This window comes from Ixodes scapularis, unplaced genomic scaffold, assembly GCF_016920785.2.
Source record: "Ixodes scapularis isolate PalLabHiFi unplaced genomic scaffold, ASM1692078v2 PGA_scaffold6__148_contigs__length_123643588, whole genome shotgun sequence".
NCBI classification, from domain to species: Eukaryota; Metazoa; Arthropoda; class Arachnida; order Ixodida; family Ixodidae; genus Ixodes; species Ixodes scapularis.
In genome coordinates this window covers 67,239,010-67,261,246 of record NW_024609881.1, presented here as the reverse complement: position 1 = coordinate 67,261,246, position 22,237 = coordinate 67,239,010, and the positions used below count along the sequence as shown (strand labels likewise).

Below are 22,237 nucleotides of genomic sequence, written 5' to 3'. Positions count from 1 at the left end.
CAAAGTTTTAGGAAATAACGGTCCAAAAATGATTTGCACCCCGGCTCCAGATCGGTCCAATAACTTGAACCGATCACGGGGAAAGTTTTGAGACCGATATCGCCAACCGTTTTGTGACCGATGTCGTCAACCGTTTTTCGGCCGTCTTTCGAAACCGCTTTACAGCCGTCTTTCAAAATGTTTTGTGGCCGTTATCGTTGAACCATTTTGGGATTTAAATGTCTTCTTGAAATACGTAAGAATGCGAATGGCGTGCAACGACATCAAATGTGAAACTCTTTATTTTCAATGGAAACGGATGCTTCATTTTAGTGGGAATCGGAGATGTCTGACCATCTTCGACTTGGACAAGGGGTATGGGAGCACTGCAAAAAAAATTCACTCAATTTTATGGGTAAAAGTTGCGGGTTTCATAGTGCCAGCATGGTTTCCCGTAATCTAGAAACCGAACAGTCTGTTAAAAACAAGGCATATAATTTTGTAAAATGACGGAACGTCTATATTCCACTTAACAGACAGTTATCCGTTTTCCCATTTTATTGGTAAAAGTTGCTGGTTTTATATTGCCGGCAAGATTTCCCGTAATCTAGAAACTGGACAGTCTGTAAAAACAAGGCACATAATGTCGTAAAATGACGGAATGTCTGTAGCTCACTACGGAGAGCTATCCGTAGGAATTATGAAAGCTGTCGGCACTAAATAATCAAGCACTACACCTTTCGGCCTTAGATAAGGCCAAAGTTACGAGCCATCCGTACCACCCGCACCTCCGATACATCACGCGACTCCCCTGGAAGGGCTATACCTTTGCCAGGGGTGTCACCTGATGTATCGGAGGTGCAGGATTGGCGCGGATGGCTCGTAGCTATGGGCTTCAAGAAGACAGAAAGGTCTAGTGCTCCGTTATTTAGTGCAAACAGCTTCCATGTTCAAGCAAGCCGAAGTCACATGAAACTTTTGAGGTATGGATTGGTATGGAGAGTTCATAGGCTCTGTCATTAAATATACTAACTTGTACAATTTTTTATCCTTAGACAAAACAACAAGAGTTCAACAAGAAAAAGAGCACACAACCTCTACTACTCATTGCCAGGATTTTGTTTGTGTGAGATCAGCTGTTCGTAAAGATGGCAGCTGAACAAACGAACTAATTAAGAAGTTTTGCCACAATGCCTTTATTGGAAGAAAGCATGCCTTGCTTTAAGTTGGGAGAAATTTTACATTACAGTTGTCCTTGCGCTCGCCATCTAGATGCCCCTCCATGCTTGTGCTTATAGTTGTCCTTCAATTGGAGACCTCTTCGATATCTTCATGGTGCATATAAGAGCAGCCTGAAATAAAGAGCAGAAGAGGATTCGAAATCAAAACACAATCACAACAAGCTGTATATGACATACATGGTTAACATCAGCAAGCAACGTGTTTACTACCTAGCCCAGCTCCCCACCTTTCTACTGCACATGATATATAAAACAAACCTCCCATAAATTGAGCCAAAGTAAAAATTTGCATTGATTTGAATACCCAACACAACAAGTGCTTGAGAAATAAAACTAGCAAATTAAAATTTACATAACCATTCAGTGATATTAGGCACAATCAAGTGAGCCATATCTCCTTTAGAGTATACAGTAGGCACGCGATAATTCAAACTCGGAGATTTAATAACTCTGGTTAAGTCAAACAAATTTCAAAACTTGGGCTGACCTGCTACGTTTTCAATGTATTCATAAGCCACTTAATTTGAACGACGTTTTCGTGTAATTCATACTTTTTGTTCTCGCGGCCCCGTTGAGCTCACTTCTTTCCGAGCACCGGTGCACTGCGGAGAAGCAGCACCTGTGAAGCTTGCTTTCACAGGCTTTGTTTTCCTGCGGTGCACTGGTGCTCAGTAAAAAGCATACTCTACAAGGCTAAAGCAGAGCAGAGCCGTACATATAGATCTTGGTATATGAAAGGAGCAAGCAGAGCCAAGGCCTGCATCAGACGCAGACAGAGAGTTCGACAATCTCTCTTGGCCAACCAGAAGCTGAAAATAATCCCCTAGCTATGGTAGCGAGAAACGGTTTTGATAAGTGCCTAAGAGTTAATTGTAGTAACTCTCCATGGTTGAAAATATGGTGCCCGCACTGTTTCGATTATGGTTATGCAAGTAGATGTAGGAAACTAATGTTCCGCTTGATTTCTGTTTTGCTCAAATGGAGTCTGACTGCTTCGACGCCTGGTGTACGGATTAAGTCAATCGTTCAGCTGGTTGCGCACGTTTTTTTATATTTTCTATATCTTCCACCGTGATTTTGCATGACCACGATCAAAACATCACTGCACCTCAGTCACCGAGAGTTACTCCAACGAGCTCATTAATTTTGTTTCTCACAACCACTGCCAGGATATTATGCGAGGTTGCTGGTTGGCCACATACGAATTTGTGAAAATGCTCTGGAACACGCCCAGCCCACCTTAAGCGAAAGGCACCTCCTCATTTGCCTTCTATACATCCAAATGAATGGTTAAACTATCTTTATACACGTCTCTGAAGCAGAGGACACATGAGCGGCAAAAACGGGCGCCGCGCGGCAGTTTCCATATCAATTTGCAAGGATGCTGTGATGTGGCGGCATGGCTTTATATCGCAGTGTTCACGCAAGTTGCTATAGAAACTGCAGCACAATGCCCGTTTCCATTACTCATGGGTCCCTGCTTTAACAGTCCCTAATACACAACTTTTTTCTGGTTGAACAAACTTAATTTTGTTTTGAGGTGTCATGCGCTGTCTAAACAGTCCCTGATAAACAACATTTTTGAGGGTCGAATAAACTTGTGTCATAAATTTTACCAATGTTTCATGAATGGCATACCAGCTTATGCTTAATGGGCCTGTGCAGAGGAAATCATGAAATATCTGTTTTGTATGTGTAGCCATCCATATAGAAAATCATAATTTATCTTGCAACATATTTAGATTAACTTCTGATAATTTGAGCTTTTGACAATTCATACAAAATTCGTGGCTTCCTGGAGTTTGTAATAATGAGAGTCTACTGTATGTCGCCTTCAAATTAATGGTTTAGCTGCTTGGGCTTAATTGTATCTGAACCTTTTCCTTTGGCAGTGCATTAAATGCATTAGAGTACAGCAATGTATAGACTCTAGTTTGTGCACTGGCACAGGCTTGTGCAAACAAGTCAAACTAGCACTAAAGGGAGCTTGAAGCACTTTGTAAGAAAGGAGCAGACTTACATAGCATTTTGACTCGTTAATTCAGTAATCGCACTAAACTCGGGCAAAAGTCAACGTAAACTGCATTTATTTTCAATATGTGCAGCAATTATAGCAGGGCATGCACTGAGCCTTTCTTCCACATGTAACCTGTCCAAAGCTTCGTGACATCATCGTTGGCATCCCCAAGTCAGCCTATTGGCAAGCAAGGGTTGTCGGACCCTGCTAAGGACGGCACTTTTGGTAGTCCTTATCTCCGTTCTTTCGCTCTGCTTTGCTCGGTGTGCCGCAATGAGCGGGGCAACGCCGACATTTTAATTAACGACTACGACGCTGCTACTAGCAAGATTAACAGAAAACTTTGACTTGACTCGGGATCTCTTTGGCTGGGTCTTTGGTGGCTCATGGACTGGGAAGTGCAGTTTGTGGATAAGCGTCCCAGCGTGTCCCTACTTGGCAACATGTGCCGCTTAGCATATCCAGTTCACTTCTAGCAGCCAAACACAGTATCCTGGCAACTGCAGTTAGACCAAGGCGTAATTCAAAGGTAGTCTACATTGTAGATGTAGACTACCTTTTATAAATGTCCAGGCACGCCTGTCAATTAGCCCATCCAGAGGCTTTCGGAGATGGTCACGAGAGCCAGCAGGTTCTCTTGGGCAACTCACTGTCAGCCACTCTGTCCCTCTGTGCACAGTGCCACCTTCATGAGCTCCCACTGAAGAAAACAAACAATCTGAAAATTGTAATGACTGCAATGAGAACCAATCAGAACATCCCAGCAGCAGCTGCTACAGCATGGTGACTGAAATGCACCTCTGCGTTCTAGCATTCTATACCACCCACTCATTAAAGGAGGTCTCTAAGCGACAGCATTAAATGACGCCACAGTAGCCGGCATGTCCTGCGGTCGGATGAGAGAACCCTGGCGGTTGGTTGTACAACTTCTGGCAAAAAATATGAGCTAAAGGCAAACGTCATTGCTCTCGCAACATCCAAAATCCTGGCTGCTAAAGCTTCTGTGGACTGTCAAGCTGAGAGATATTCTCTTCCCCGCAGCAGAAACTACCTCAATAGCCATGATGTTCACAGCCTGTAAAAAAATCCCATGCAAAGTCCATTCAGGAGCAAATGGGTAGCTCTAGAGACAACCTGTCGCACTATGAAACCATTCCACAAAGCTGCCTTAAGCAGCACTGCCATAAGCAGCAGCACTTCATTTCGAGTACAGAAGTTTCTGTTTTTCATACATTTCGAGATGAAATTGTATCTCTGGATTCTCCCAAGACTCTATAGTTTCCAAGTAGAGATTTACATTGGTAAGCTGGCTGAGTTCCTGAGTAGGAAGGTTTATGTGTCACACCACACGTGTCTTTTGCTGACATTCAGACAAAGGAAGGCTGAATATCCCTGATCGATGGTGATTAGGGTGGAAATCTTTAGGCTTTTGCAATCGCCAACTTCCTCAACATTACCATTTTTCCAGTTCACAGACACCCTGCACGAGGTTGAGTTGGGTACCAATGGTCATTAACAACTGCATGACTGTCCTGCACACATATGTGGTAACTACTGGGTGTATCAAGGAGTGGCCAGGCTCTTTAAATTGACCGGAAAATTCGGTTTCTTAACCTATCGCGCTATGACTTGTGCAGCGTTGCCCACAGATGGTGCACTTTTTTGTAAAATTTGCAAAGAGCAAACTTACCCGAGGAAAAAGTAAAGAAAGAAAAAGGCTTAGCTCCTATGGAAATGCGGCGAGGGCAAAGGTTTTCAAACAATACGGCACCATTTCGCACGGGAGACAAGAGATGGCGCAAGCGGCCACAATGCCAACTGCGCCAACGAACGAGCATACGGCACCGAAAGCTGGCGTCTTTAGCAGACAATCTTTTCAACTCAAAAGTAGAGTGCATTCCACAGGCGGCGACAGTCGCAGAAACAAAAACAGGCGCGGTAACAACAAGGAACTGCAAAGCAGATGACATTGGTACTCCGAAAAAAACAGTCAAAATATCCCAACAAACCACTTTTCTAATCGATTATGGGTCCATTCAATATGTTTTATCAGTAAGCATAATAAAATAATGCATTGGCAACTGATATCAGAAAAGCTCGTGCCACTTTTGAGTTGAAAAGATTGTCTACTAAAGACGTCAGCTTTCGGCGCCGTATGCTCGTACGTTGGCGCAGTTGGCGTCGTGACCCCTTGCGCCATCTTTTGTCCCTCTAGTGAAACGGCGCCATATTGTTTGAAGACCTTTGGCTTTGTCGCATTTCCATAGGAGCTAAGCTTTTTCTTTCTTTACTTTTTCCTCAGGTAAGTTCGCTCTTTGCAAATTTTACAAAAAAAAAATGCACCATCCCCGAGCAACGCTGCACAAAGTCGGAGTGCGATAGGTTAAGAAACCGACTTTTGCAGTCGATTTAAAGAGCCTGGCCGCTCCTTGATACACCCAATATACAACAGCCCAATTCATCCTACTGGTCAAAGTGGTGGCTTACGTTTTAAAACATGGAACGTTGGCAGGTACCTATAGTCGGTGACAGGTCAAGAATGAAGTGAAAGCTCCTCCCACCTCTTTCTCTTTTAGCAGAGCAAACGCTGGAAAGGAGGGCGCCTCCTTTCCAGGGTTCAGTCTGCTATAGTGGAAAAAGGTGGGAGCAGCTTCCACTTCCTTATTGACCTGTCACCGACTATAGAATGTGAGCAACCAATGTGGCTTTTATCTTATTCTGGGCTCGCTTTTGTTTTTGAATGTGTTTACCTGCATTTCTTGTTTGTTTTTTGTACATATGCACGGGCGTATTTCTACCTTCACGAATGACTACATACCTCCCCTCCCCTCACCCCCCTGCAATAATGCCTTCGGGCAGTGCAGGGTAACCCAAAAGTAAAGAGATGTGAATGTGCCTGCTCTGCAATCCCAATTCAACTCCCTCAACTGCAATCGTCGTACAAAAAAGATGCACTCTAGCAACTGCGTGGTTGACATGCCAAAACCCAAACTCAGACCGAGACCAAAAGAAGTTCAGAACTACGTGGTGCGCTAACACAGAGCCATTTGCACCTGCCTGCCCCCCCCCCCCCCCTAGCTTTCTTTTTATTGCCACAGAAGGTGGTGTACAAGAAAAGATGGGTTGCTTTTTTGTTCTAACTCAGAAGAGTAAATTGAACGCTTTAGTAACGGCCAATGCTAATCGAACGCTTTTCAAATAACTTCTTTGTAAAAAAAAAAAAAAAAAAGAAGAGGTCAGGCTTTGTTTTTTTGTGTTTGCATAATTAACTAGCTCCGCAAATGCAGCTATTCGTAATTCCGTGCACAGACCAAGCAAGGGACCATGAACACTTACCAACTATAGTACCTACCAAGTGCTCAACCCCCAGCTCTCTATGTGTATCTCCAATTTAGAGTGGGCGTTTGTTCGGTATTTTACAGTTTGTAATGTTGTTTGTTTTGAAAATCAAAATGTGAGATAAATCCAGCAGGGTGCTGTGGAAGAAGTGCAAGGGCCCTGTTTCACCTTTTACAAAGAATCCTGTCTCCAATGGCAGTAGAGGAATGGGGGGAGGGCTGATGCGCCTGCAGGCCCTTTCCGTGTTGATAGCTGCCATACAGACTGGCAGCTCATCGGCAGCTTCTAGTCACCTCCAGTTTTTTCGTCCATCATACAGACTTCCTGCAACATCATGAATAAGACTCAGACTGACATTCTGGAACAAAAAAGAAACCAGAACTTGCTTCACGGATCAACAAAAGAACAAGTGCAACATGACGCTTCTCCTGTCGTCGACAGTGCAAAGACCATGACGACACCACCATTAAACTCAACCAAATAAGAAAAATTAACTTCTGCATGAAGTAATTGTACTAAGAACAGTGTGCATGTCGAGCTTAGATACCTACCGGTGCCTTAAAAGATCCCCGGGAACTTCAAAACAAATTAAACACCGCCTAGAAATAGCACAGCTCGCTTGATAGGCACATGCACAGCAATCAACAAGCCGTTTGACGTGTTCTGTAGTGCTGGGATAGAAATCAAGAATCAACACCGGAGATGTGGTCAAAATACTTTGGGGTAGTACAATGCGCAAGTTTATCCTGAAGCTACTGTTGATTACATTCACCTAGGGTGTTAAAGCTGGTTCACACTGTTCCAACCGACAATGACCAAGTTGAACAAAACAGGGTTTTAAGTTGCTTACGAATAACATTGCTGCTGCACAGCACTATCATAAGGTGTCACAAGAGGCTTGAAGACTGGTTTTGTCAGACTCAGTCCTAGCGGGTAGCAACAGTGTGGACCAGCCTTTTAGACTAAAATTGCACCCACACTGCGTTTTGGGCATGGTTCCAAAAATGCTTTAAGAGACTCCCTTCAACTTTGACAGAACCTCAAGTATTTAAAAGTTGAAGTAGGAAGCCTCCACCGTACAAGCGAGAGCGCCTGGCAGGTGTGGGAGTTGGCTTGTGGCTGTCCTTATCCGCACACCAAGTATGGATAGTGGTGGATTCTAATCCGCACTCCGAGTGTGAATAATTTTGATTCTTATCCGCACTCCGGGTACGGATTGTGTTGGACTCTTATCCGCACTCAAAGTGTGTGAGTAGACTCTAGTGTGAGTGCGGATTGCGTGCGGAGGCGCGGACGCTGCACGGGGGTACTAGGAGATTAGGGTACGAAGGCGTTGGCACGAAGCCGTTGAGTGTGTTGGATTTTATTTATCTGCGCTTCGCGTGTGGTGCGATCTTGTCGCGCTGTGAACAGAGTGGTTTAGAAGTTCTCACCTTTGTGTTGTGAATGACACTGGCTTTAAGCCTCGACGAGTTTATAAAAATATTGGTGGTTCTGGTTTCAGAATTATAATAATTTAAAGCAAATATTTTTGCTTCTATTAAAACAAAATTAATTAGCATTGGGTTGTGCACTTCAGATTAAACGGTACTCACGCCACGGGGATCGGACACAGGCGATCAATGTATGTGTACGTGTTTGTCGCAGGGGCAGGGAGGCGATAGGGGAAAGGGGTGGGTATCTTGTACCCACTCCAAAACTTGGAGAATCCCAAACACATCACCCCACCCCCCCACCCCCCCAAAAAAAAAAGGAAAGAAAAGAAAAAAAGTTCTGGCGATAATTTTTTTTGTAGGGTAGAATATTTTTATTGACGAAAGAAAAAAAAGGAACTAGAGCAGCGTGCAATTTCTGAAGTGTATTGTCTTGTGCTTAGGTGATGGGGGCAGTGGCATAAGAAAAGGGGGAAGGGGAGGGGGGGGGGGGGCTGCAGGAAAATCAGTCATTTCCAGTAAACAATATTATTAAAAAAAAAAAAAAACCCTTTCCTATGCCACTGCCCCCATGACCTCAGCACAAGACTATACACGTCTTCTGAACATTTTCAACACTACTAGATGAGGGAATACTTGAAAAGTTCCTGGCATGGGCGTACCAACCGGGGGGGCAAGGAATGTGTTTTGCAGCCCCCCCCTTAAACAGCCGCCACAGGGCAGGGCAAACACTGGCCGGCGGCGCCGAAGGGATACCAAGAGCACCGCCCCCCCAGCTCGGGGGGGGGGGGGGGTGGTGTCGTTTGCCCCCTCACTTAAAAACAAGTTGGTACGCCACTGGTCCTTGGCCATTTGTTACCGTAGATTTTTTTTTTTAATAGAATGATGTGCACGTTTGTAAGTAGACGATAGATGTCATGGCTGTTTTGGGTGCGGCAGCAGCAGAAGTTTTGAACATCTGTGTGTGTGCGCGCGTGGGGGGGGGGGGGGAAGCAATTGCATCTTGAAAATTGTTTGCTTGCCGCCCCCCTCCCCCTTCCTACGTTACTGCCCCCACCAGCTAAGCACCACAGATTGTTAATGTGCTGACCATGGCAAAGCTTCCGTTTTCGAAGTGCGAAAAGGGACAGCCGTGCGAGTTTTCATTGCGAGCTGTCCACTATACAAGCGAGAGCACCTGCCAGGTGTGCAATTTTTACACTGCAACTTTCTTGAGCATTTTAATCAAATCGTATAACCTATATCTTGTAAACCCTGATATGGGGAACGCTAAAAAAACGAACAAACATCTCAGGATTTACAAGATGTCGATTAATTACCAGCTCGCCTGCACTCTATCACTGCTTACATATAACCTCTTTCCTCAGCCATGTAAAGTATGTGTGCACCTTCGGGTTCTAGAAGTCACGAATATGACCGGGGTAAACTAAAACGCCATTAAGGCAAACAATAATAATCTTCAGTAGCTATAGTAGTAGTACTCTGGGAGGCTCGCAAGGCTAGACATATATGCAGGGGCCCGTAAGGAAGAAAACAACGGAAGTGACGAGCTTAACAGGGTCCTGTCAACACTTTTAAGCAACTCTAGGCCCGCGCGCCTGAACACCGACGACACGCAGAGCAGGCCGACGCGGTGCACACGCCGTACGCGAGCGCTACGACGACGCCCAGCTTGGAGCGTGTTCTAACAACCCGCTGAAACCCGCTAAACGCCAGTACCCCAACCGCGCCATCCCGCTGGACGCAGCTCAAAAAGCCAGCGCGCGCTGACCGAGATACGCAGTCGCAAACGTGAGAAAGGACGAGACGACACGTCAAAGTAAAAACCATCTAATTCTTCACGCGTGTCGCCGTCCCGAACACATTTAAGGCGTTCGTTCTAAGATTCGTATCCAAGCGTTTGACAGCACAGCTAAGTTTAGCGCGCCTGGCACTTACAGCTAGTCCGAAGGGCTCGCCGATAGCAACGCGAACTTTCGAAACAATCCGATCAGCGTCTCTGCAGTGCTACGGTATAGCAGAACATTCACGGGATTCTCAAGATAGCGGCTAGCATTTACGCAAGGCTTGAACGAACAGCCTTCACAAGCGATAGCGATCGTTTCCCGAAGGCAGCCAGCATCCCTCAGAACTGCGACTCGACACGAAATCGCGGAGACCGCTCAAGCGTCGAAAAAAGTTGAATATCATCCGAATTATGGTGGCAACTTAAGCTACGGTGCTCGGAAAATCATCCAGCACATGTAGATGATACTCTTCGGGCATACATTATGAATATGAAATCGAGAAAACTTACCTAAACAATCATTTGACCCACGCACGTTGAAGGTTCAAACAGGCCTTTGTCTGCACGGACGGGACCACTGATTTCTATGACAATTGAGATCAGTGGACGGGACGGAAAAGAATCCAGACTCCAGAAGCTGCTTGTGGCTTTGGATTAGACTTTGGATTGGCTGTGGCTTTGGATCGGACAAGTATACGACTGCGGCATATAGTTTCGGTTTCTACCCAACTCTACTGCAGTTTATATTTCGGCGGCCGGTGTCACTACCGTGGCCAGCCATTACTGGAGTTATCTTGTTCTCTACGCAGTTTGATGTCAATTTTTTGGGCGAGCAGACATAATGTGCCAGCTTCTTCTCCTGTTATACGTTCCATGATAACCTTTGTTTGCTGACCGAGATCTACGTCAATATGTGCAAAAAAGAAAAAAAAGGAACAGGGTGTTCGACATCTTAATTTAACTTGATTTTTTTTTATATGTGAGGGTGTACAATATCTTAAGTAATCATTGAATAATTGTTTTGAGTTTTTATGTTTTGCTTAAAAATTATTTACATTTTTTTTTGTTTGTCGGAAGCTTTGGTCTAGTTGCGGGGCTCAGTAACAGCGGGTTATTTTGAGATTTTCATACACCAGTGACGTAGGTAGAGGGGAGGGGGGGGGATCTGTCAGGGGGGAGCTAGCTCTCTTCCTCCTGCCTCTTTTTCATCCTTGTCCCTCCTCCTCCTCCCCCTTCTCCTCCCCCTCCCTTTCGCTTGGTGCATTGTGGGAGACGTCCCATAATGCAACACGCGCAGCACCGCGGTGCATTATGGCACGTTTCCCATAATGCACCGCGCGGTAACGCCGACGGCGACGCGTTACGCCGACGCGTTACGGCTACCGTTACGGTCGCCGTCGGCGTAACGATTTTTCGTTACGCGACGCAAAGGCGTGACGAAAAAGCGTTACGCGACGCTGACGTGTCACGAAAAAGCGCTACGCCGACGCATCACGAAAAAGCGTAATGCCTACGCGTTGCACGACGCCGAGGTGTCACAAACAAGCGTTACGCCGACGCGTCACGAAAAAGTGTTACGCGACGCCGAGGCGTCACGAAGAAGCATCACGCCGACGCGTCACGAAAACGCGTTATGCGGACGCCTTACGCGACACCAAGGTGTTACGAAAAAGCGTTACGCGAGGCCGAGGCGTCCCAAAAAAACGTTATGACGATGCGTTCCACGACGCCTCGGCGTCAGCGTAACGCTTTTTCGTGACGCCTCGGCGTCGCGTAACGCGTAGGCGTAACGCTTTTCCGTAACGCTTTTTCGTGACGCCTCGGCGTCGCGTAACGTTTCCACGTAACGCTTTTTCGTGAAGCGTCGGCGTCGCGTAACACTTTTTTTGTGACGCGTCGGCGTCGCGTAACACTTTTTTGTGACGCGTCGCGTAACACGTCGGTGTAACGCTTTTTTATGGCGCGTCACGAAAATGTGTTACGCCGACGCTTTACTGTTACGCCGACGGCAACGCCGATCAAGCCAGAAACGGACGCCTAAGAGCAGCGCTCGAAGATGGAAAAAACATCAATCAATTCAGGTTTTAAAGTCTGATGGTTAAGGTTTTATAGGCAAAAATGCTTATGTGTCTAAATATTCCTAGTACATATGGAAGAATCCCGGCGATGTTGCCGCGACTTGGCTGGTGCAGTGCCGTCATTCGGTGGTTGCAAAACAGAGCCCGATATAGAACTTCATATATTTTCAGCAATATATTTTGGAAGCTGGCAGAAACGGCAAATCTTGCCGTCATGTGGCCGCCATGTAGCCGGGATGCAGCAATATCTTTTCGAAGCCGGCAGAAATGGCCAATGGTGCCGTCATGTACCCAGGATGCAGCAATATCTTTTGGAAGCTGGCAGAAACGGCCAATGTTGCCGTCATGTCGCCGGGATGCAGCAATATCTTTTGTAAGCTGGCAGAAACGGCCAATGTTGCCGTCATGTAGCCGGGATGCCGCAATATTGGTTGGACGCTGGCAGAAACGGCCAATGTTGCCGTCATGTAGCCAGTTTAGTGCCGGCATCATGAATGCAGGCTCTAGACTGGTCAAGCTGGGCCCACATGGGGCCACCTTAACCATGCTGAGACCAATGTCGGTAAAATATCTTGTGCTGCCTGGGATGATATAAGTGCCACTTCAAATGCCTTGAAAGAGGGATGTAATATCGTCCTAAATCATGAACATGCAAGGGACAGATTTCCAGCGTCTGAAACACTTGCGCCACCGCTCCAGCGATCCTTCGCAAAATTGCCATGTGTCGTGTGGACGGGCGGGGAGGTTCATCGGCGGAATTGCCTCCGCCCATAGCCTTCGGGATTTGTAACCCAATTTTAAAGGTAAAGGGAACAAGCAGGCTTATAAAATGTAAGGAAGCACGTCAATATCGGCCTAACTCAACGTCTTATATACCTGGTAAACGAAGTCCAGCTCCTCGAAGAGCTTGCGGCGCACAACGCCAAACCAGCAAACCGACGCTGGGAAGAGAGCCGATGCGAGATCGCGGAGCGGAGTCATCGCCCTGACGTCACTATTCGCCTCACCCAATCAGGGCGCGGCGACCGCAGCGACGCTTGGGTTCGCTCTCGGGGCTAATAGGGGGAGGTGTGGTACTCGCAAGATGTGAAACCACCACAGGTTAACTCCAAGTATGCTTCAATGCCAACATGTCTGCGACAGTACTTTTTCCCGGTGGGGAGGGCAACTTCGGATCACTTCCCTTACAAGGTGCAGCGGTTCCTGCACTCTCCAAATACAGATAGCTTGCAGTACCCTATTGAGAAACCCCAATATGAACAGCGTATTGTGGATATTGGTAAACAATATCTTTTTATTGTATTACAGTACGATATGGACAGTGTATTATAAAACATTACATTTATTGTTTTGTATTACAATAAGGGTTTGTTATGGGATTCCAATATCCATTATACGCTAAAAACATCGGAATCCAATACCGTATAAACCCTTAATGGATCCTCATGTGTCGAATGGGGATCCAATAAGGGTTTACGATTCCAGTGTACCTAGCGTAATATGGATATTGGAATTCAATATATTATATCGGCTACCAAGAAAACTATATACGAGTTGGAATATCACGTTCAGCACGACATTTCTTTGCAACGCAGTCTCTTCTTGTGTGTATTTCTGAGTGATAAAATAAAAAAAAATTATTCTCTTGTCAAATTATGAATAAAGAAGCAAAACACAGGGCTTATCCATATTCCTGAACTGAAGGATCTGGCATTTACTGCAAAAGAAAGTTAATTGTTTAGGACCCTCTTTCAAAAACTTGATGTTTGAAAACAGAATGTAAAGTCCTCACCTTTCAATGAAAAAAGCACCGGCTAGCTGTAGCCATATAGAAACTGCAAAATAAAAATCTGTGATTAGTTCGCGACAAATAGCAATCTTTCACTAAGCCGGATAGATTCAAAATTATTTCTGCGTTTGGTTGCGGAAAAATAAACGTCAATTCCACAGCCACGGGTCACTCTGAGCTTGGTCAATTAAATAAATGTATCCGCTCATCTGGCTTCACTATTCCTGCTTCGCACCTAACCAGAGTATCTGGAATGCTCACCTTTGAGGAAAAACGAACTGGTGCTTGCTTGCTTGTAGGCCGTGGAAACTGAGAGAGATTAGCGGTTGGTTGCGTCCAAGTAGCAGTTACTTTGAGTAGCCACGTAAGGTACACTAAGTCTGAAAGATTCAAAATTACATGCGCGGCACACAGATATCCTCTTGGGACGTAACTGGGCACACTTCAATGTCGCCCGCGTGTATTACAGAAACATAAGCTTCAATGCAGGAGCCCCCAGTCGTTCTCAGCGCAGCCAATTAAAAATGCTGCATGTACCGGTTGTCTGGCTTCAGTATTCCTGCTTTGGGAATCTCTAATTCTCACCTTTGAGGAAAAGCAAACTGGGACCTGCTGGCTCTTAGGCCGTGGAAACTGCCAGAAAGATTTGCGATTAGTTGCGTTTAAGTACCTATTTCTTTGACCAGCCACCTACAGCACACTAAGCCGGATAAATTCAAAATTACATGTGCGTGACATAAGTTGCCTATTGTGACAAAACTGGGCACATGTTTTGTCGCGTACAGCAACACTGAAGCCAGACAGACAAGCGGTACGGCACCTTTAATTGACGGAGCTCAGAACGAGTAGGGGCGCTTTCACTGAAGCTTGTTTTGCTGCAATACACCTGTGTATAGCAGCAAAACAAGCTTTAGTGAAAGTGTCTCCAGAGGTTCAAAGCTCCGTCAACTAAATATGCCGTACCGCGTGTATTGCAGTAAAACAGGCTTCAGTGAAAGCGTCCCCAGTCGTTCTGAGTTCTGTCAATTAAATATGCCGTACCGATTGGCTGGCTTCAGTATTGCAGCTTCAAAGCAATCTAGAAAATCTAGAGTCCTCACCTTTGAACGAGAACGAACTGGCACCTGCTGGCTTGTGGGCCATGGAAACTGCAAGAGAGATTTGTGATTAGTTACGTCGAAGTAACAATTTTTTTTGAGTAGCCATCTACAGCACACTCAAAATTACATGCACGGGACACATATGCCTCATGCGACGGAACTTCCTTCACCATTATTTTCTGTTAACTCTCCTCACCTTCACCACTTGCCTCCAATTGCTGCGCTACTTTAATCTCAATCCCCTGGTTTCCAAAGGCCATGCCATGTCTTGCGCCAGTCACGGACTGTCAGCTCTGCGACCGGCGCCATTGTGGCAAAGACGCCACAGCACCTCGCACTTGGTGTGCTCTTTTATTATATTGAGCATGGCTCAAAATAGGTGGATGGGTGTCGGGTATGCCCTTTGCTTATTTGCGGATCGTTCCGAATCAGAGGGTAGGTGCTTCTGCGATCTGGGAGCATGCTCGGTATTTTACAATAGTTGAATTTGAACTCCGCAGTAATCGTCAATCATAACAAACAGATTGTGCATGCCAAAAGGCATAGCAAATTAAACACCCACCGTCTATCTATTTTCGGTTCTTGTACGCAAGAATCTGTGGTATATGTAGCCTCCTTTGCTTAAGCCGCTCCTCCCGAGTGTCCCGGTTGGGTCCCGTCCTGATGAATCGTCGGTGGAGGCCTGAGATGCGGTCAACATCAGATTAGACCTTTTGAGACAGAAGCGTATGCTTCCTGGAAGGAAGTACACCCAAACGATTTTTAGGCAGGTCATTTATAATGAGATTTAAAATGAGAGGCCTGATGTAAAATGAGACGTCAATACTGACGCACCCCTTTTGCGAACCTAAAATTTTGAAGGCCTTGTGCCCCTCGCTAGGGGAACAAGACACATGAATCCCAGCATGTGGGTGAAATTTATACCTTAACATCCCAACTTAATGCCCATCCCCGAATATTCGACCACCACACTTTTAGAAAAAAAAACTTTTTTAGAAAACACCGAGTCATCGACCAACCCTACAAAAGCCTGGACCAAGCATACTCGTACCGTGGCTTGTTTGCTTCGTGACACCCCCGAGCTAATTCGGACTGACAATGTTTTTTTTGTTTTTTTTCATATGGAATTTTGCACATTCTTAGTTTAGGTTTCACTTGTAGAGGCAGGTGGACACTTTTGTAAAGCTTCCTCCCTATGCGCTTCAAAGTCAGCATTTGTGCAATGGCCAACGCCCGGGCTTTGATTTTGCGCTCCTTAACAAATGATGAAAATCATATAGGCGGGCAATAGCTCGCCTTGAAAATACTTGCTCTTTGTGGCCGAGAACAAACTCGTGTTCCTGATTGGCAGCGATTTGCTGCAACGAATGCCCTGCACATATACTAAAGATCCCAGTCTTAGTCAAATACAGATGCTTTGGCCGGACAGTCACACAAAAGCCTGACACAAGACCACTATAAAGACAGGAAATAGAGTGTCTGTGAGGAATGAAACACACAACTCAGATAGGCATCAATCACTCACCCTGAAAACACTTGAATGAGCGGCAAAGAGCAAACTTCTTGCCTTGATTGGCTGGTGCTTAACACTAAGACCTGCATGTATAAGAAGGAATCCGGTCTTTGTGAAACTTGGGTGTTTTTACAGAAGAGGGACAACAAAATACTAATACGAGACCACTACACATAGGAAATGTCATCCAACAGCAATGAAACACAAAACACAGTGTGTTAGATGTTGACTCGATTTTTCCCCCGAGTCACTCGTTTTCTCGGACTCGGTCCTTGGGCCGCTTTTGTTTTTAATTTTATTAACGATTTAAAGATACACGAAACCAATGTACAAACCCAATTTTTTGCTGACGATTGTGTTTTATTTGCTAAAGTAAACAACCCGTCTGATCAAGAAGAATTAAATTATTGTCTATCTTTGGTTCATGCGTAATGCAAAAAATGGAATATGGTTCTGAACTGTAAAATGTGCGCTCAATGGCCATGACGCGGAGAATCAACCCTTTGTTTTTTACATAAACTATTAGTGGAGTACCACTCAAGACTGTTAAACAATATCAATACCTCGGAGTTTTAATTACCTCTGATTTGTCATGGAGTGCACATATTGAGTCTATAGCTCGTAAAGGAATGCGGAATCTGGTTTTTAAAACGAAATATTAACCTCTGTTCACCTGAAGCTAAACTGACTGCTTATAAAACCATCACAAGACCAATGCTAGAATATGCATGTATTGTATGGGACCCTCATACAAAGCCGTCAATTGATATGTTAGAGACCGTCCAAAAATGCATTGCGGTTTCTGTACAACCGTTATGGTTTTATGTCTGCCGTTTGAGATCTGTACCCAAGATCGGGATTGAGTGATTTAGCCACCCCGAGAAAAACAGAACAGAAGTTTCTTTATAATTTGAAACAAGGTAATTTGCGACTGCGTCTCTGTGATTACACGTCTTCTAACGAAACAAGGCCCACGAGAGGCAAACAGCAATTAACACTTGTCGAACCATTGTGTCGAACCACTCTGTTCAAAGCATCCTTTGATCGTAGAACCACGTGTGAGTGGAATAAGCTTCCTGAAAGTGTTGTAAATTTGAAATCATGAGATACTTTTAGTGAAGCACTACTCTCGCACTGTGTTGAGTAGTGGCTCTGTCTGTTTGTTTGTACTACTTCCGCTTGTTTTTTGAATATTGGTTTTGTACATCTCCTGCCTCGGCGTTCTACAGAATGCTGGCAGTATCACCAAATAAATAAATAAATAATAAATAAATGGTATATAGGCGGGCAATAGCTCACCTTGAAAATACTTGCTCTTGGTGGCCGAGAACCAAACTCGTTCCTGATTTGCAGCCATTGGCTGCGAAGAATACCTGCACTTATCCTAAAGAACTTAGTCTTAGTCTAACACAGATGCTTTGGCCGGACAGACACACAAAACCTTGACACAAGACAACTACAAAGACAGGAAATAGAGTGTATGTGAGGAATGAAACACACAACTCAGATAGGCATCAATCACTCACCTTGAAAACAATTGCCATGAGCGACAAAGAGCAAACGTCTGGCCTTGATTGGCTGGTGCTTGCCACCAAGACCTGCATGTATAAGAAAGAACCCGGTCTTAGTCGAACTTGGGTGTTTTTGCAGAACAGAGACAACAAAATACGAATGCAAGACCACACAGATAGGAAATGACATCCCAAAGGAATGAAACACAAAACTCGTTTAGGCGGGTAATAACGCACCTTGAAAATACTTGCTCTTGGTGGCCGAGAACAAACTCGTGTTCCTGATTGGCAGCCATTTGCTGCGAAGAGCACCCTGCACATATCCTAAAAAACCCAGACTTAGTGTTACACAGATGCTTTGACCGGACAGAGACAGAAAAGCCTAAGACAGGACCACTATGAAGACAGGAAATAGAGTGTTTGTAGGGAATGAAACACATAACTCAGATAGGAATCAATCACTCACATTGAAAACACTTGCCATTAGCGGCAGAAGGCAAACTTTTGTCCTTGATTGGCTGGTGCTTGCCACCAAGCCCCTCATGTATAACGAAGAACCCGGTCTTAATCAAACTTGGGTTTTTGCAGAAGAGACACAACAAAATACTAATGCAAGACTACTACATATAGGAAATGGCATCCAAGAGGAACGAAACACAAAACTCATATAGGCGGGCAATAGCTCACCTTGAAAATGCTTGCTCTTGGTGGCCGAGAACAAACTCGTGTTCCTGATTGGCAGGCATTTGCTGCGAAGAATACCTGCACATATCCTAAAGAACCCAGTCTCAGTCTAACACAGATGCTTTGGCCGGACAGAGACATAAAAGTCTCGATACAAACCACAAAAAGCAGGAAATAGTGTCTGCGAGAGTAGAAAACTGACCAAGGTGGAGAGGCTTGTTCTGTTTTACCTTAGACAAATTCTGTAGCTTATTTTGCTAAAACAATCAAACTCCAGTCAGACTCCGCTTGCCGGCTTTCTGATGGTTTCCTGGTGGCAGTCGGCCGCCGTGAAATGCCATCAAGATGTCTTGGTGGTGAAACTGATTGTACATCGATAGTCTCTGACTGTACGTCAAAAAGTCTTGACGTGCAGACAGACTTACGGTCAAAGGACGTAAAGTTCGTTCGGATACCACTATTTCGTCAAATCTATGAACACGAAAAATAATCTATGCACGAGAAAACGATTTCGGGGCGTGAGCCCATAAAACCGCTGATGTTAGAGATATGACGCGCAACCAACCGACACCCTTGATCAGAAGACCGCCGAAACGCCGAACACGCCACTTTCGCTTCGCCCATAGAGGCTTCGCCGAGCTTCCATGAACGATCGCTCTTGACTCCTTTTGTTTGCCCGCTTGCTCCAGCCTGTCGATCCTGCACGGGCTCTACAATCTCTTATGTTTTAGTAGAATTTCTACTCGACAAGAGCCAGCCTGTTGTGAGTTCCGACGATATAAGGACTTTAGCGGTGTAGTTAAAGACGACAAGGCGTACCAGGTCTACTGGGCCGGAGACGCGCGAACTGAAGGATCGTTCTACGACGCGAAAGTACTCTACATGGCAGGTGAGTAGAACTGAAGTACGGCGACTGATGTACGAGTGCTTTGCATAACATGCTGAAGGCTTAACTGCATATGCAGCCGAAGCATTCTTTAGAGCGATTTGCTCATTGTCCGAATCTCGCGCTGCGATATTAAAATGCTCCTGACTCGGTCCGAGAGGTTTGGGCTAGAAAGTTTATACCTTTCTATCTGGCATGGGCTATTGGCCTTACCGCTGTGTGGCACCTCATTATTATTGTTTCATGAAGAGTGCAGACAAAAAGCATCCGCGAGCGTAGTAAAGATATCTCTGCTGCTCGCGTTTGTCCGTGGAAGCCAGGGCTGTCTGTCGTAGCATGCATGCTTGCTCTCTTGCTTCAATGGAGTCGCATAGGTTTTGTGAATTAATGTGTATATGGTCGTACTGAAAGGTTCAGACATCATCATCATCATCATCATCATTTATTTTCCTTGAGGGCCCCAGGGGGCATTATACAAGGGAGTGAACACACTAAAAACATCAACAAAAATAGTTAATAAAAAACACGCTGTAATCTATACTTGTATTTCAGAAAGAAAGAGGTTAACGGCTGCAGCAAACTTGTTAGTATCAGTCATGTTTACAATGAGGTCAGATAATGAGTTCCAATCGTCAATAGCAGATGGTAAAGTCGACATTTTATAGGAGACAGATGACGAAGTAATTGAGCGCAGTTTACATGAGTGGTCAAAACAAGGGACAATACGGTAGGGAGGTGATAGTAGAGAATCTTTTAGATGGTTGTTGTGGTAAAAGATTTTGTGAAGAAGAGTGAGACGTGACACCCTTCGACGTAAAGAATGTAAGTCAAGGTTAGCTGATTTGCGTAATCCTGAAATGCTAGTGTATGGGGAGTAGTCAGAGTAAATAAAACGAAGACCTCTGTTTTGAACGGATTCAAGGTTGTTAGTTAGATATGATTGCCAAGGTGACCATATGGATGAAGCAAATTCAAGTTTAGATCTGACCAAGGTCGTATAAGCTAGTAGTTTTACTGAAGGTGTAGCTAGTCTGAGGTTACGGCGAAGAAATCCGAGAGTACGGTTGGCATCGGCAGTGACAGCATTTATGTGAGTAGTCCATGACAGATCAGAGGTCAGGTGAACGCCTAGGTATTTATATGAGGAACAGGTAGCTACTGGGATAGTGGAAAGGTGATAAGAAAAGGATGAAACATGTGAACTGCGGGTGAATGATAGAGATTTACATTTATTAAAGTTTAAAGTCATTTGCCATTTGTGGCACCACTGAGTTATAAGTGCGAGGTCATTTTGCAAAATTTGATTATCGTGGTTTGAATTAATAGGTCTATAAATTACACAGTCGTCGGCGAAGAGACGTATTGAAGAGGAGATGTTGAGGTAGAGATCATTAATGTATATTAAAAAATAGAAGGGGGCCAAGAAGGGTTCCCTGGGGGACGCCGGAGGTTACAGTGCAGGTGGTAGATTTGGTGTTGTTAATAGATGAGTACTGGGTGCGATTTGTGAGGAATTCGGAGATCCATTTGACGACTGAGGTATGGATATTAATATTTCTAAGTTTCAGTAAGAGACGTTGATGAGGGACCCTGTCAAATGCCTTGGAGAAATCAATAAATATGGCGTCAGTTTGCTTATTAGAATCAAAGTTTGAGTAAACGTCAGTAAGAAAAGCTGTTAGTTGCGTTTCGCATGAGTATGACTTGCGAAAGCCGTGCTGATGCTCGAAAAGAAGGCTGCGGGAGCCTAGAAAGTTTAGTATGTTAGAATAGAGTATATGCTCTAAGAGTTTAGACGACACACTGGTGAGCGAGATCGGGCGATAGTTGTTGATTAGTTGGCGATCACCTGCTTTGTAAACGGGGATGACGTTAGCGATTTTCCAATCGCATGGAATTTCAGAAAGTTGAAGAGACTGCGAGAAAATGTCGCAGAGTAAAGTTGAAGAGACGTGTTTAGTATTTATTAATATTTTCGAGTTTATTTGGTCGTCGCCAGAGCTAGAAGACACCTTCAGCTGATCAATGGCCTTCAGTACACCAGAGCGGTCGATCATGATAGGATTCATAGGAGGATGAAGGGGTTGGCACAAGTTGGGCATACTTGACAAGTCTTCATTGGTAAAGATCGAGCTAAAAAAGTTGTTAGTTTCAAGAGCACTATGTTCTTCAGAAAGTGGAAGGCCGTACTCGTCAACGAATTGTAATGGAATAGAGAGTGCTGGGTTAATTACTTTCCAAAACTTTTTAGGTTTATTGGTTAAAATGTTGGGGAGGTCATGAGTATAAAATTTGGATTTGGCATCATGAATCGCGGATTTGTAGACCCTAGCGCATTCGTGATAGGCGTTCCAAGATGCGTTAGTGTTATGAGCCTTTGCCCTCGTATGAGCTCTTTTTTTCCTGTTGGAGTGACAAAGAACTGTTTTATCGTACCAAGGGTTAGTGTTATCGGATATAATTCGAGTGAGTGGAACGAAACGTTTGATTAGGGATGTTAGTCTATCTTTGAAAAGAATCCAGTTTTCATTGACCGTCCTTTCTGCGAAGTCTACTGAGAATATGTGATAAAATTCTTCGAGGTTGGTGTTGATAGATGCGTAGTCGGCTCTCGCATAATCGTGAATGAATTTGCAATAACGTGATTTCTTAGGAGTAGTGATGGAGAATGTTAGCTCAATGACGAGGTGGTCGCTTATGCTGGGTAAGTACGTGACGTTGCTGAAGAGAGAAAGGTCATTGCTTAAACATAGGTCGAGTACGTTGCTGCAGCGATTGGTAATTCTAGTGGGTTGAGTGATAACATTAGATAGGTTAAAATCTAAACAAAGGTCAATAAACTCTTGAGAAAATGCACAGCTAGAACAAATAGTAGACCAGT

General features: G+C 44.8%; 2 long non-coding RNA genes across 2 annotated transcripts; both read right to left on the bottom strand.

The window, feature by feature from the left end:
* Positions 1–1,302: 1,302 nt before the first annotated feature.
* Positions 1,303–6,942, bottom strand: LOC120841370. Its single transcript, XR_006078450.1, has 3 exons — positions 6,745–6,942; positions 3,794–3,955; positions 1,303–1,331 (listed from the first exon to the last, which is right to left on the bottom strand). It is a non-coding gene; the product is annotated as an uncharacterized LOC120841370 (long non-coding RNA).
* A 10,630-nt stretch (positions 6,943–17,572) lies between these two features.
* Positions 17,573–18,062, bottom strand: LOC120841423. Its single transcript, XR_005715745.1, has 3 exons — positions 18,024–18,062; positions 17,802–17,873; positions 17,573–17,635 (listed from the first exon to the last, which is right to left on the bottom strand). It is a non-coding gene; the product is annotated as an uncharacterized LOC120841423 (long non-coding RNA).
* Between the last annotated feature and the right edge of the window lie 4,175 nt (positions 18,063–22,237).